This window comes from Silurus meridionalis, chromosome 8 (assembly GCF_014805685.1).
Source record: "Silurus meridionalis isolate SWU-2019-XX chromosome 8, ASM1480568v1, whole genome shotgun sequence".
NCBI classification, from domain to species: domain Eukaryota; kingdom Metazoa; phylum Chordata; class Actinopteri; order Siluriformes; family Siluridae; genus Silurus; species Silurus meridionalis.
The window spans coordinates 25,538,817-25,556,044 of NC_060891.1; positions in this window are offsets into that span (position 1 = coordinate 25,538,817).

Consider the following 17,228-nt stretch of genomic DNA (forward strand, 5'->3'; position numbering starts at 1 on the left):
TTTTTACACTGGATGCCCTTCCTAATGCAACCCTCCCCATTTATCCGGGCTTAGGACCAGCAGTAAGAGTGGCTATGGTAGGTTCCCTGACCAGGGATCGAACCGGGCCGCAGCGGTGAGAGCACCGCATCCTAACCACTAGACCACCAGGGAAACTAATAACGGTATTGCATATCTACTAATAATTAGATATAAATAAATCCTTTTTTTACCGATGCAAATATGTTAAAAAAACGACACGATACAAATGGCAAATTGTGCCACACTTTTTAAAATCAATGTTGTTAACTTTTATGCCGATGCAGAGAGAGAGAGAGAGAGAGAGAGAGAGAGAGAGAGAGAGAGAGAGAGAATGACAAAATTTGTATGGAAACAAACCCAATAAAATAACCTCTGTGCCACAACTATGCAAATCAGATCATTCTGATAGTGACTGAGAGATGATATCAGTCCTATTTAAATGAGCAGCGAGAGAGTGTAGCCAAAAGGCACAGATAAACCAAATCAATATATGCTCAATCTGAAGCATTACAATAATTTTAAAAATAAACATTTCACACTTTCTCTACTTTATCTCAATCCACTGCATTCAGATGTGTGACAAAATATATGGCACATTTCCAATATTTTGAGAAAAGGAATAGAATTAAATAATAAACACACATCCTAAGGGCAGTTGCTGAATTCGTCAATATTTCAAGGGTAAAAAATAAAGGAAGAAAAGAAAGACTCTCTCAACATGCAGGATTTTCCAACCATGTGTCCATCTCCAGAAAATCTTGATCCTGGTCAGGTTCCGGAGCACAAGGCAGGAACACATCCTGGATCCTGGACTGGGTGTTAGTTCATTGGATTAATCTGTTTATTCATCTTCAGTAAAGCTCTGTTATTGTCTCAGTACACTATGGTAATGTTTGCGGTGGACACACGGCTTAACAATAATTGTGTTCAACAAACTTTGAAGTATTCCGCTAATCTAACATGGATTTGCATTAAATGCCACCTGGACAGACAATGTTTTTGAATTGTCTGGCGTTTAGCCTAATCCCCCGACACATTTCTTTTGAACCACCCACACAATTCACCGCAGGTTTGGTCTCCCTTTTTGCAGTGACGTACTGATATTTTGTTTAATGCTGAGGTTAAAAATGGGGAGGAGAAAACACAATGGCATGATGTGGAATCAAGCTACGAATACAAAATACTAAAAAATACGACACAAACGCAAATGATACGATGTGTAATGTGTGGAAGATGCTGAAGTTTTTCTTTAGGGATACTCCATGGTTTGAGATATTGTTGAAGTAATGAATGTAGAACTGGATCTCAAGGTCAGAAAGAAATCTCCAACTTGTGACTTTTCTGTCTGGATACAAAGGGGTGTGTAAAGCTGTTATTCATATTAAGGGAGGATTTTTTACTGAAAATAAAGTGTAACATCTGCACATTTATATATTCGTTTGGTCAAAGTAAATCTTTGAATCGCTGAAATGAGTTTTTTGCAAACATCCCCAATTACAGAAATGTTGGGACGCAGCATGCCATTTCTTTTTAAATTGGTTTTGTATATATACAAAATGAACATGCCTGTAAGAAAGGATTCCTATTTAGTTGTATTTTCACGCTTCACCACTAAAGGCAGACATACAGTTTACCAAGCAATGACAAGCTACCCGTGACATCACAGTGCACCGTCCTCCACCAAGAGTATAAAAGGCCAGAACACGTAGCCGCGACATGCATTCTGCATCACGCAACCTACTGAATAGCAGCTAGCAGATACAGCAATAATCACCTCATATACAATCAATTCTATACCCAGTAAAGTAGAGTGTTCTGAATCCTGTATCGTGTTTTTACTGACGCGCTGGGGCGAGTACAATCCCCTGATTAGCGCATACCAGATAGTGAGAATCCTTATATGGTCCTTCGAGCTAGATAGGAAAACTTCCTAACATTTGGTCCTTCGAGCCGGATAGGAAAACTTCCTAACATTGGTCCTTCGAGCGGATAAGTGTGCTTACCACAGAAGTAGTATGTCAGAGCAACCCTCCAGCGAGTTTTCGCGCCCACGACGCAGAACTCAGCCCCCATCCCACCTTAAAGACTATGAGGTGAAATACTATGCACAGCGTTCACATGAACAAGAAGAGGAAACACAGTTAAGCACGATGAGAGATGAATCTATTGTGCTACCCCCTGATTATACTGATTCCCTTCCTCTAAGTTCACATGCTGAGGACATTGACGCAATTACGGATGCCGACATACAACATGATAGACCGTGGCTCACCACACAGCCTTTCAAAAGTGATGAAGAGGAGGAGCCTTCTTCACAGGAGGAAGAGTCTGCCCTCACACCCATTAGACATAAGTCAAAGACAAAGAGCCACTCAAAGAGTCATGACATGGAAAATAGGCAACTCCGTGAAGATAAGGCGGCCATTCTGGAGGAACTCCGAGAACTTAAGGTCCTTTACAAGAATATGCAGAAGTTAACAGTAAAGCTGCTGGCTCCTCGGCGACATCGAGTCAGAGAGACATCGGTCTCATTGCCCCCGAATATCAATAAACCACCTGCAGCGCCTAAGCCAGTGCCTTATACTCCACAAACTAGCCCCCGCAAACATCAAGTGCCCCCTAGTAAGAGTCCCTTAAAGTCAGAAGTAGATACATATGCCCATCTACCTAATTCACAATATCCTCCCTTGATGGGGCAGCTTCAGAGTGCCGTATCTTCGGACATGTTTTGTAGGGGCCCACATCCAACAATTCCAGATTTTACCAGACCAGACCCTAGAGAGTTTTCTCATCTAAAGTTAGCCCTCAATAACATCCTCCCTCCCGATGCAACTGAACTCTTTAAGTATCAGATTCTCCTAGGACACCTCAAGTTTACAGAGGCTTGCCTAATAGCAGAGTCATTCCTGAATTCCTCTCGGCCATACACAGACACCATGACTATGCTTAATGACAGATATGGACTACCTTTTCAGTTAGCCCTAACTAAGATAACAGAAGTCATGGATGCCCCTAATGTAGAGCCTGGAGATATAGCCAGTTTCAATCTGTTCGCCCTCCAAATTTAAGCTCGTGGGTCTCCTAAACTCATTAGGCTCAGAGGGAGATGGTGAACTACGGTGCGCCTCACATGCAGCACGCTTACTCACTAAGTTACCCCCTGATTTGCGTGCTTCATTTAAACGACACCTTCCTCATCAGAATTCCTACACTCTACCGGATCTGGCAGAGTGGCTCAAGCTTGAATCCCGGTGTCAAGACTCTGTGAACTCGAATCAGAGAAAGGATCAGATAAGTAGGATGGTGCGGCCCAAACCAGGCCCAGTGGCGAAACATAAACTCGCTTCTGTCCTGCATGGAGCTGACCGCCCCCCAGAAACAGTTACTCGAGTGCTGACGCCCTCGCATCAGTCCGAGCCAGGACGGGGACCTGAACAGAGCAGACCTCTGTGCCCATACTGCTATAGTACCGAACATTATTTAAGCCAGTGTACCACTTTCCAGGCATTCAGTACAAATCAGATGATGAAGTGGATCAAAGACAACAAGCGTTGTTGGAAATGTGGACGATCACACTTGGCTAAAGATTGTACCCTAAAGAAGCCCTGTCATCTGTGCAGTGGGAAACATCTTCAAATCCTTCATGAGGTTAATAGCCAACCTCAAAGGAGAGTACCTGTCTAGTGAGTTCCACGAACAAAACCCTGTATCTAGACAGGCCAGAAGGTTCCAAGCGTGTTCTGCTAAAAGTGATCCCCGTTGTATTACAACACAACAATCGAGCCCTGAACACTTATGCAGTACTCGATGACAGGTCCGAAAGGACTATGTTACTCCCAGCTGCAGCTAAAAAACTAGGGCTACAAGGACAGAAGGAAGATTTAACATTAAGAACTATTCAACAAGATTTCAAGAAACTCAGTGGGGCAGCAGTTTCCTTTAGAGTACACTCTATATCGCAGCCCCAACAGAGTTACTGGATCCAGAATGCCTTTACCTCTGAGCACTTAGGTATGGCAGAGCACTCTTATCCCATTGCAACACTCCAGCAGAGATACCAACACCTAAAGGACATTCCTTTACAGCCCATTGATAAAGTACAACCCCTCCTTTTGATAGGAGCAGACCATCCTCACCTTATAACACTCGTTGAGCCTGTACGCCTAGGGCCCCCTGGACGTCCATCAGCTATAAGAACTAGACTAGGCTGGACATTACAAGGCCCAACACACTTTCTGCAGCAAAAGCTACAGCCTCAACCATGTTTACATATCTCTATTACTTCTCAAATGGAAGAACTATCCCGGAATGCAGAGAGACTCTCGCAAGGTGATACTATTCCACACAGAAATTAGAAATTAGTTATGTGATCAAAGCAGGATCAAGTGGCAAACGATTAATTACAAACCAGAACATCCAGGGTGATGGTAGATGGAGTGAATCGCTACGCAACTCCCCCTTTGAGAAAAGCTAATATGCCACAACTCTGTGCCTCTAAGAACTCTGTTATGCCCAACTTAAGAAGCATAGAGCGGCGGTTGGCGAAGGATTCCGTGAAGGCAGTTGCATATAATGAAGAGATTAAGAGACTAGAGCTTGTTACACCTAACAGGTGGAGTCAAGGCCCACCCTTTTTATTTCAAGATTAATCAGATTGGCCAATCCTGCCATCCCTTAAAACCCCTGAAGATAAAGTGGAAATGAGAGCCAGTATATTCTGTGGTGTCACGCGAACATCAAAGTCCTTAGATCCCAGTGAGTACAATTCTTGGAAAGACCTTGTTGAAGCCACAGTTCAACAACGTCAAAGTGATTTATATCAATCTAGTTTACCTACAGCTAAGGACTATGTGACAGCAGAACATCTCCTCTTCCGTAATATTCAACAAGATAGTTGTCCAGAAGAATACGAGCAACTAAGCTCTGGTAAGCTCGTTTCCCCTACAAGTAGATTGCTCACTTTAGCCCCAGAATTCGATAAAGCCAGTCAGCTTACACGGGTGGGAGGACGCCTACGTCGTGCTGAAGGCTTAGAACTCCAAACAGTTCACCCTATTGTCCTAGACCCTCATCATCGAGCCACCAAATTACTCATTCAAGACTATGATAGTAAGGTGTGTCACCCAGGACCAGAACGAGTATTTACTAAATTGAGGAGAAGTGTCTGGATACGTCGTAAGTGGAAGGCTAAACCTGAGGACCCTAAAATGGCTGATCTTTCTCCAGCACGCTGGAGACTTCACAAACCATCCTTCTACAGTACTGGTATGGATTGTTTTGGACCTTTCCCTATCAAAATAGGCAGACGTCTGGAGAAAAGATGGGGAATAATCTTTAAAGGTCTTACAACACGATCTGTACACATTGAGCTTCCCACAGCTATAGACACTGATTCCTTCCTCATGGCTCTGAGGAGATTTATAGCACATAGGGGCACCCCCTCAGAACTGATATCTGACCAAGGCACTAACTTCCAGGGTGGAGAGAGAGAGTTAAGAGATGCCTTAAAGAATTGCAGCCAAGAACTTCAACGGCATGCTGCCAAACAGAAGATTGAATTCCGGTTCAACCCACCTAATGCCTCTCACTTTGGTGGCAGCTGGGAAAGGGAGATCCGATCTATTAAAAATGCCCTCCGTACAGTAGTAGGTGCACAAACAGTAACAGAAGAAGTTCTTCAAACAGTACTTATCGAAATAGAGGGAATCCTTAATAGCAAACCTTTAGGTTATGTCTCCTCCAATGTAGCAGATTTAGACTCAATCACCCCAAATCTTCTGCTCATGGGGCGGCTAGACAGCTCTTTACCTCAAGTGATATACCCTGCCGATGAATACATAGGACGACGTAGATGGAGACAAAGTCAAGTTCTCTCTGTTCATTTTTAGTCAAGCTTTGTCAGACACTACTTACCCAATCTCCAACTATGCCAAAAATGGCATGCAGAGACTAAAACCCTTGCAGTTGGGTCTGTCGTCATGATTGTTAATCCCCAGTTACCACGAGCCCTTTGGTTGATCGGGAGAGTGTCAAAGACATTTCCTGGAGCAGATGGACAAGTTAGGTCTGCAGAGGTCAACGTTAAAGGTCGATTATACACACGGCCAGTTACCCGACTCATTAATCTACCAGAGATAGCAGTTGAAGACGACACCAAGATCAAACCGACAGACCTTTAGCTAAGATTAAGAAACAAATATGCTATGCATATTTGGGGGCGGCAGTGTAAGAAAGGATTCCTATTTAGTTGTATTTCCATGCTTCACCACTAAAGGCAGACATACAGTTTACCAAGCAATGACAATCTACCCGTGACATCACAGTGCACTGTCCTCCACCAAGAGTATAAAAGGCTTTGCTAAATACCACAAATGTAAATGTAAATGTAAATGTATAAAAGGCCAGAACACGTAGCCGCGACATGCATTCTGCATCACGCAACCTACTGAATAGCAGCTAGCAGAAGACAGCAATAATCACCTCATATACAATCAATTCTATACCCAGTAAAGTAGAGTGTTCTGAATCCTGTATCGTGTTTTTACTGACGCTGGGCGAGTACAATCCCCTGATCAGCGCATACCAGATAGTGAGAATCCTTATATGGTCCTTCGAGCTAGATAGGAAAACTTCCTAACAATGCCTGTGTCGAACAATAAACTAGGAGTTTTGTCAAGGCAGATAGATAGATAGATAGATAGATAGATAGATAGATAGATAGATAGATAGATAGATAGATAGATAGATAGATAGATAGATAGATAGATAGATAGACAGACAGACAGACAGACAGACAGACAGACAGACAGATAGCATTGCATTGCATTGCATTGTACAGGTACACAGCAACAAAATGTAGTTTGGCATCTACCAAAAGTGCAAAAAGTGGCAATCGTGCAAATAGTGCAGATAAACATAGCATATTTACATCATGTGATTGATATTGATATATATATGTAAGCATATGTACAGTGAATGAATAAGGCTATATCGTTGAGAATTGAAGAGGAATTGTGCAGGGATATATATATATATATAAAACGCAAATAAATTTTAATTGCACTAATTATATTTACGCATGATAAATTTTTAACCGTCCGTGTGGAAACATAGCAAAAGTTCCGTTTGGTGTCCTGATGATTTACGTCTTTTAAAACACAATAATTAAATTAAAACATTTATAAAAATATTTTGTCTTCATGCTTCATGTTGTGTTTGGTTTCACTAAAAATAAACATATATTTGCATAAAGCATTAATGCATAATTAAAGCATAACCATGTCCATGTTGCTTACAGTATTAAAAACAAAGAAGCTCCTAATTTAGGATTCATTTAGAACAGATAAAAATGTGTGATTAAGTTGCAATTAAATCATTGATTGACAGTCCTAAAAATTTTATATATATTGTATCCTCAAATATTTTCTAGATTAGGGTTTTTTTTTTTATCTTTTTTGTAAGAACAAAAAACTTGTTTCTTGTTATCTTTCTTTCTTTCTCTCTCTCTATACTAACTGCCTGATAGAAAGCAACCTTTGCTCATGTACACATATGGCTAATGAATTAATAGATTAGATGTGTTTGCAGAAGCAGAATGGTCTATAATTACCCCTTTATTGCAGAAAGGAAAATAGAAAAGACAGGATATAGAAATACAAATAATAAATCCCCAGAAAATTACTATAACCTGCTGCTAGTTATTTGGATAACAGTAGTTAGTCGTCAGGTAGTTTAGCAAGGTCTTCTGTACTGGCCGAATCAGAGTCACAGACTTTAATATATTTTTGTCAATGTATTAAATTTTCCCCAGCAGTCTATATTCTTAATTTCATAGCTTTTCTCTTGGGTGCACTGCTGCAAGGAGTGTCTTTTATTTGTTCTAATCAGATTTTCTGGGTCATTTTGAGGTTCATATCGATGCTTCTGCTAGAGAAGCTGGAGGTGGTGCAGCTGTGGCTACAGTGAAAGGAGACAGTATGAGTGTCCTAGCTGTGATGCAGAGCTCTGTTATACTGTGTTTCTCTTTAATATTGATGGTTTCTAAAACCATGGCATCATAATGATGGTATAAAGAGGTGGACTGATTTAGGTAGGACACCACTGAAGACCTAGATGTGAAATGCAAAGCCAAACACTGAAACTGTATGGGGAAACGCTTATGTGATCATCAGAAAAAATGTGATCACTTGTGTAAAACATAAATTCAATATGCATTTGCCCTGAAATTGTGAATCATATGTGATGCATTAAACTACATGTTTTCCATGTGAAAAGGTTTCACTTAATGTAGAAAAAAGTGTTTCTTAAAAAAAAGAATGCCAGCAGGAAATTGAAAATTGACTAAAATAAACAGTGGTGGACGAAGTACACAAACCATGTGCTGGAGTAAAAGTAGAGATACGATAGGTAAAATATTGCTCGAGTAAAAGTGTCCCTTTAAACATTCACTTGATTAAAAGTACAGAAGTTTTTCCTTCAAATGTACTTAAGTATCCAAGTCTCCTTTTTTATTATGGCTGTAATGTCCTATTATAATTTTTTTTTATCACACTTTCTTAATCAACTCAGTTCATGTGACAAGATTCTGATGCTTCTCTTAGCACACCAATCAAGTACCAAGTCAAACACTGATTGATATCTAATAAATTATCATGAGCCCAAAACCTTCTTTTCAGAGACTTAAAAAAAATCTTGCAAATAAGTCCACGGGTGCTGTAGCAAGTTAAAGTCAATTTCAGTTTTTACCATCATTTTTACTCTCAAAATGTTCTGCATGCTGATGAACTCACACTGAACTGTATATTCATGCTAAGTAGATACCACCAAACAGCGATAGTGGTTCTAGCTATAATGATGCCCCTGGTGAACTACGCCATAACCCAACATCTCCCCGATTGATTAGTTCAAGCTTTAAAAAGCTCCCCTGTGCTTCAGCTACAGTCACTGTATAAGTAACAGATATTCTCAGAGCAGTCCGCAAATGTGGATGCATTTCTGAGAGCTTCCTTTCATGTATAAATACCACCATATATGGATTTATTGCACTATTAAATACGATACATACATCTTATAATATATGTCTTTAAATTAGCCTTTTAAGCTGCACTGAGGATTTCCCTTACTGAATTTCATTCAGGACTTATTCAATATAAGCACAGTGCATTGACCATGTTTTTATCCACTCATGAATAAAAAGGAACGATTGATTTCGCGAAATGTAGCTGAGCAAAAAATAAAATATATGACTTTGGAATGTAGTGAAGTAAAAGTCTGCCCAAAAGTGAGATACTTCAGTGAAGCAGAGACACGTGGAAAAACTACTCAAATACAGTAAAGAATTTCATTTACTTGGTTACTGTCCACTGCTAAAAAAACAAATAATAATCAATACATTAATCTGTTGCTTGCAGTGCATTATAAGAATACACACACTGGTATCATGGCACACGGCACGTTAAACACACCTTATAAAGGAAAACAGATAAAACCAACTAGAATAAAAACATAATTCACTACACTGCACATATTAACACATGTATCTCTCTAAAAGACTGCGACTTTCTCAGCTCAGAAACAGCACCATAATTGGAATGTGATAGATTCAGTCTATTTTTCCTTGGATCTAATTTTGGAAAGTTGGAAAATTTGGACAAGTTCAGCCATCATCACATATACATTTAAAGCATTTGGTTGACGCTGTTATCTGAGCATTTGCTAAAGCAGTGGCAGCTTTGTGGTGCTGGGATTTGAGCTCACAACCAGAAGTCCTACACCTTAACTGCAGTATTAACATGCCCCCAAACAAAACAACTTTAAACAATCTATCAATCTTCATCTGTATCCTGAACAAGGATCAGAATGTATGGTAGTTATTTGGAAAAACTACGAGGTGGTATCAAAAATTTTTGAGACTAGCTCCTTTCACAAGAAAATACCAAGTGCGTACATCGTCAGAAATAGCAGACGTGGTAATGCACGTGGTCAGAATAGCACCAGTTGCACAGCTCCCGATGTACACAGGACAATGTCTTTCGGCACAACGACTTATAAAGGTCGGTGCTCCCTATGACTGTGCATGCAGCCTTGTGCTGCCATCTGTGGCATAGTCTCGAAACTTTCTGTTACCACCTTGTATTCAGTATTTTAGTGCATTATGTAAAAGCAGACGAAGACTTGACCTCTACGGATACACTGTATATTGAAGTCATAAAACAGTGTGACATTCAAGCATTCTGAAATTATTATCTAAACTGTACTTTACCTAGCTGGTCTTTCCTAGACTGTTATACTGTGTGTGTGTGTGTGTGTGTGTGTGTGTGTGTGTAGGAGTGTGTAAAAGTGTGTAAAAGAGGTGTGCAGGCAGGTTTAAAAATGTTTAGTACTTAAATTATCATTATCGCAAACCTCTGAATCAAACTGAATCTCCAAAGGGGAAAAAAAGGATCTAGGTCAGCAGTATAAAAAGCCGAGAGAAGAGAAGCCACTTCTCTTTCATGTGTGAGGTGGAGTGATTATAAAAGGCCTTGAACAGGAGGACAAGGATCAAAGGGCCACTGAGAGATGAAGTCCACATTTTAGTACATTGGACATTGGTTATTCTTTCATTCTTTGCCGGTGAGGTGTTTTTTTCGATCTAAAATGCACTGTGGGAAATGATCATTTCAACCCTGGCAGCATGAAAACAGAGTGGAGAACATTTAAAGCCCTTAAGAAGCAACTTAAAATCTAAACCAGTGCGTGCACATAATGATCATCTGGACTGATTATCGAGGCTCCAAAGTGTTGAAGGCAAGTATACAAGAGTACAAGATGAAAAACAAGAAGGACGTCTGTGTGCCCTGACATAATAGCTATCGGCTGACTAAAAGGAAGAGGTGTGTCTTTGTCTCTGCTTTATATGACATGGTGACAATGGAGACAATAAAGTGAGATAGACATAGGCAAGAAGAGACTTGCAGCTTACGGCTAAAACTTCAATGCTCAGTGTAACATGAATATGAAGTGATTGTCATGTTATAGATTGTGCCAAATATATATTTTTTAGGTTAAATCTGAAGAGGATGAAATATATGGTTTCACAATATGTACATGTTTCAAATAAATCGATAATGCAGTTTTCTTGAGAGCCCCATATTTCTGCTGGCTAGAAGGTTAAACGTGCAAACTATGCCAATGTACCGAAGAATATTGCTTGTGGTAGCAGTAACTGTAGACTGTAGTACTGTAGGGTTTTGTTTAGACTAATAACGATGACTGCATCAACTATAAATAACAACAAACACGATTGGCTAATGCCGAGTTGGAATGGATAAAGAAAGTCTACACACCCTGGTTAAAATAGTCAAAAGTGTGCAAACACTGAATCTGTTATGGTTTTTGAGAGAAATGAGTATATTCCTTTTATTTAAATGCAACTATTAGGTCATTTAACAGTATCAAGATTTACTTTGACCAAAACCAGTTCATCCCAGAGCAGTTCAATGGGATTTAGGTGTGGTGACTGGGCAGGCCGTTCTATAATAGATATCACTCCAGCAAACTATTTTCTCTCCAAAAAATGCTTACAGAGCTTAGACATTGATTCATATCTCGTTGTATGATGACGTTGGTTCCAATAAACCACAGTACAAAGAGAATTGCATGGTTTTAAAATATGGAATGGTTGCCATTTTGGTTCCTTTCACCCATAATGAGTCTTCAAACTTCCCTGCTGCAAAACAACCCCAAACCATTAAGCGTTCACCTCCATGTTTGACTATGGGGGTGAGGCAGCCTGCTAACATCTTCTCTCCTTTTCTCTATTTTTCTGATAGACCCAAAAATATCAAAGTTGGACTCATCTATTGTTAGTGTTAAGATGGTTCTCACACTAGTTCTCTATATACATTCCTTTGTTGTCTGTTCAGTGTCTATAGGGTCTTACTGATGTGAGTATGTAAGGTATGCAGGAAGTCTTTATATAGCCTCACACATCTCAGACCAATATGTCTTCTTACCCAATCAGGAACAGCTTCAGGTCAGGTTTTTTTTCCAGTGTGTATATATACTTGTTTGTTATCTGCAATAAACTGAAGAAGAACATATGCGCCATGCTGTGTGCTGTGTGATTCTTCCCTGAACAGCAAAGGCACCACGGGCATCGTAGATCGCATGGATAACCTCTCCAAAAATTACGTTTTGTTTAGGCATGATAAAAATCTAACATCTATCTACAGAACTTTCTTCCAGTCATTTACTGTCCAAATCTTGTGTATTTTTCTGTATATCAGAACTCCTATTCTAATGCAAAATTACATGGTATAATGATTTTATAAAATACGATCACAAATATTTAACTACATTTTACATTTTGCATTTGTTGAAATTTGGAATTGCATCTGGAAAGGCACCATCAATGCTAATGCAGGTTTCAGAGCAACAAATGCTTCCATCGAGGTGGCGTGTTTTTTAGGGAAGGACTTGAATATTTGAACAAGTCAATGCAAAATTACATGCTGCATCTATTACAATAGCATAGCTTCATAGTAGAAGAGTCCAGGTGTTGAACTGTCCTGCATGCAGTTTAGACCTTTCACAAATTAAAAATCTTAGATGCATTATGAAATGAAAAAATATGACAAAAAAGACTCAGGACTGTTATCTAGACTCCATTCCTGAAACTGATCTCCTCAGTTCCTAGATGTATATGGAGTGTTGCTAAACGAAGAGGGGTCCTACACAGAGGTGAGTTGCAGCCATCATTTTCTAAATTAGCTTATATTTTTCTTAAGATATTCTCGGTTTATAAGTTCTCTTGTAGAATATGTCTATATGAGATTTGCAAATCATTGCATGTCTTATTTATTTAAATTACGGCATCCCATCTTTTTTGGAGGTGGGATTTTATTAATGTATTTGAAATATTTGTAATAAAATTAAACAATCTAAATTGAGATTAGATGCCTGTCTCTAACACTAGTCAATATAAGCACTGATGAAAGATCCATTAACACCAACAAATGGCTGATTGTCTTCTGAAAACGGAGCCCCCAACATTCCTCCATGGAGGTTTGCTCACTCTGGCATGAGGAAGAATCAGATAAACCTGGAAAACGAGAGCGAGGCCAGAGTAGTGTCTCACTCTCATACACACAAGACCTGAAATAACCTAGCTACTGTATTCAGGTCAGAAGCGTCTTATTTACATACTTCGTTCAGCTTCAGTTATCCTTCTCATAATGTCATCTGTTTTTTTTTTTTGAAAACACAGCCTCTAAAAACGTGATGATTCACAGGGTGTTGCATGAGTCTAAAGGAAACAAACCTGCTTGGTGTTGAACCTGATCTGTTGTTCATATGATCTGGTGCCAGACATACACACTAACTGCACAGCAACTCTCTGTTTTTCAAAACTTAGATATTTCTATCACAATAATGCATTATGGCATAGCGACCCAACAAAATGAGCAGTATCCTCATAAAGGCTGGTAACTATACCCTTTCAGGATACAGTGGTATCAGAAACCCTACAGCTCATATAATTGTGATTATCATGACAATGTTACCGTATATGTGTGTAAATACCCAAGAAAGAACGTCTCGTCACAGAATGTGTACTTATTCATGCCAAAGAAGTTGACGTGTCTATTTACAGAGTGCATCTTGTGACAGGATGTACAATTGTGTAACTTCAAAATTGTATCTATATATTTATTCATTTACCTTCATTAACTGCCTTATTCTGGTAAGGAGTGAAGTGGATCTTGAGCTGGGAACTGGGATCAGATAGTGAACAGACACCGGATGTTTTATCATAGTACATTATGTGCACACATACACAATTTCACATACCCAAACACTCTTAAACCTGAATTGCTGGTTTCCCATGTGGAGCACAGTTACCATTAACAACCTATATGTGGATTATTCTTCTATAACATCTACATACAACCATTGACATTTATGAAATTTGACAGATGCCTTTATACAGAGAGACTTAGATTTACCTAATTTATACAACTAAGCAGTTGAGGGCCTCAATAAAAAGTTCAGAAGTGGCAGCCAAATGGTGCTGTGATTTAAACTCATAACCTTACCATCAGAAACATTTTATCCACTGAGATACCCCTGAACCCTCAACAACCCCCCTCCCCAATACACTGTTTCTGTTCTATATTAACTTAATCTGTGTACGATCTATCCTGAAACCTTCTGGTTGAAGTTCTAATCATGGATATAACCTCCTAAATGATGAAGATGGTTTTGGACTGAAATTGCCACATACAATTTTATACTCAAATCTCCATCAGTTCATTACAAAATAGATTCCATAAATATACTAAGTTTCCTGGCTGGACAACTGCATGGACGGAAGAGTCCAGGCAATCTTCACGATTTGAAATTGCGCCATGTATGACACACCGACAGTGGCAGCAATGTTTTGGTCTTCCTGATCTCTCATCGTCTTCCAGTGATGCTCTTCCACTCTTGAAACACTCAGCATCGCCGTAATTTGCTCAAAGTCTATGTTGCAGATTTGCCCAGTTTTCACAGAATTTCACGTTTGCTCTTTGCTCCAACTTGCTGTCCATGATAAAATGGTGACGTGGTTACACACGTGGTCAAAATAGCACAAGTTGCACAGCTCTTGATGTACACAGGACGATGTCTTTTCGCACACTGACATATGAAAGTCAGTGATCCCTGAGACTGTGCGTGCAGCCTTGTGCTGCCATCTGTTGGTGTGTTACAAAACTAGACATGAGAATTTTTAAAACCACCCCGTATTCCAACGAGCACAGTAAAATAGACAGGAAAAAGAATCGACACACTCTGACCAATCAGAATTGTAAATTCTACAGCGCTGTTATATAAATTCATTATAATTTACATATTCATTATATAAACAAAGTATTGGAAAACCTGACTTTTCACTCACGGTTCGTCTGTTACACATTCCAGCATGACAATGCCCCTGTGCATAAAGCCAGCTCAATGAAGATATGCTTTACACGGGTTGGAGAGGAAGATCTCCTGCTTTACAGCTCCAAACCTTTTGGACATTATAAAAATTGACTCCTCCTACTTTCATTCATATAGTGTCTATATAGTCTATATCATGTTACATTATTACAGGTTCAAGGACAAGACGTTGAAGCCAGTAAAGGAGAACAAAACAACGAAATGTTTTAGCAATTATTATATATGTATATTACATATATATGTATATGTACATATAAATAATATTTTGGTGTGAAACAATTGACAATAATACCTACACAAACATGAACAATTAGACAGTTAGGGATACAATTCCTCAAAGAAACTCCTATAGGAGAAGAGCCGAAGATAAACAACAGGAAATTATTGCTTTAATGCTACTTTTTGTTTTCTTCTTCAGGTACTAGCTACTAGCTACAAGACAATATTCATATTTCAACAGTGACAGAATTGACATTTTTGTGCAATTCCAGAAAATGAAATAACTCAAATGCGGAGTTCATCACGTTACAAAGTCCAACATGTATGTTTTTTTTTTGTTGTTTTTTAAGTACAGAACATTGAAGCCGCACACAATGTAAAAAACAAACAGAAAAAAAAAAGCGCACAATTGTCATCAGCATTTTTACTTGTGTCAGGAAAAGTCAGATGCCCTCTGAGGGTTGTCTCTGTCTCTCTTTTTTTTTTGAGGGGTACATGTACACTTTTATCGAACAGCCCACTTGGACATATACACACTCGCTCGCCGCAGACGTTTTAACGTCTCATTGCTTCACTGCGAACACAAAGTCCTCATGCTGTCTAGACAAAACAAGCAAGTCAAACAGCAACGTTGAGTGACACGAAACACTCAAATCAGTATTCTGCTGGTGGTAAGGCTACCTGAAAACAACCCAACAAACAAAAGTGAAATGATGTACAGCTCCAAGCTGGTAGCTCAAACATACGACTTTAGCGGTAATAAAGTGCTTTTATGACACGAGCCTTTCAGATGTAGCCGATTCACTTAAACATGCAATATTCGTAATTTTTTTTTGGGCTTCTCAAGAAAGGCTCGGTTTCATTGGTTTGACACAGAGAAAAAAACGACAGCGTGAAGCGTTCAGCCAAAGCGCAGACGTCTGATGGGGATGACCGATCACGATTACGTGCACGTGATGAGTTTGCTTTTTTGAGTTTGCGGATCGGATAAAACATGCTAAAATTGCATTTTACATTGCTGAAATTGCATGTCGGTGTGTTGAAACGCTCCCTCGGCTTCCCACAGGGCACGCGGTTCATGTGCATTTGAACATTTTAAGGTTGTCTTTCACACACTCGTTTCGACGACTCGTCCTTTTTCGAATGCGATCACAGTAACACCTTTCGCTCATTGGTGAAAACAAGTCGATTGCATTGTACGATACAGAGATTCAAGGGTTGGACAAATGATACATTCACAAGCTGGTTGATAAACACGTGGACACATTAGTGTGCTTGCCCAGTCATTCACGTCTCACGTCTGAACAGAATGAAAAAACATTAAGGACATTAATAAGTCTGTATTATCATTAGGTTTTTCTTTTCTGGTTAATGAAATGAACATGAACCTGGCAACTACAAATAAACTAAACTAACAGCCAGGATGTTGAACCAGCTCAGGTTCTTAGGCTTCTGAAATTTTTCCAAGATGTGGATTGTCATTGTCTAATACTTCCTGTTAGCTTGATGTGTCCTTTCATCTGTCTTTATTTGTGTCATACAATCATTCTGTTAACGTTACAAACAGAACGAGTAAAAAACTTTTCATTTGTCTCCCTCTTGCAAGAAAACTCCTCTAAACAACACTTGACTTTTGAAAATTCCTAGACCAGTGTATAGGGAAATCAATGAAATGTGTCACCGTCAAGCCAAGACGTCTATGCGGGTTTGTAAATTCAGACAGCAATTGAGACGGCAGTGAAAGAGCGGCACAACCAGACAATAGGCGCTGTGTCATGTTGAAAAGACAGCAGGAATGACGCAGTAAACCAAACAGAAAAAAGACAAAATGGACAAGAAGGAAAATGATGTACTGTATAAGGATGAGGATTAAGACAGGAGGAAATTATATTAAATGATGTAAGCCGCTTGCAGCAACCGAAAAAGTATTATACAAAGCAATCAAGATATTTCTATTAGGAATCAATGTTCATTTCGTTTTTTTGCACCACTGTACAGACACGCTTCAGATCAGTAACCATATTTCT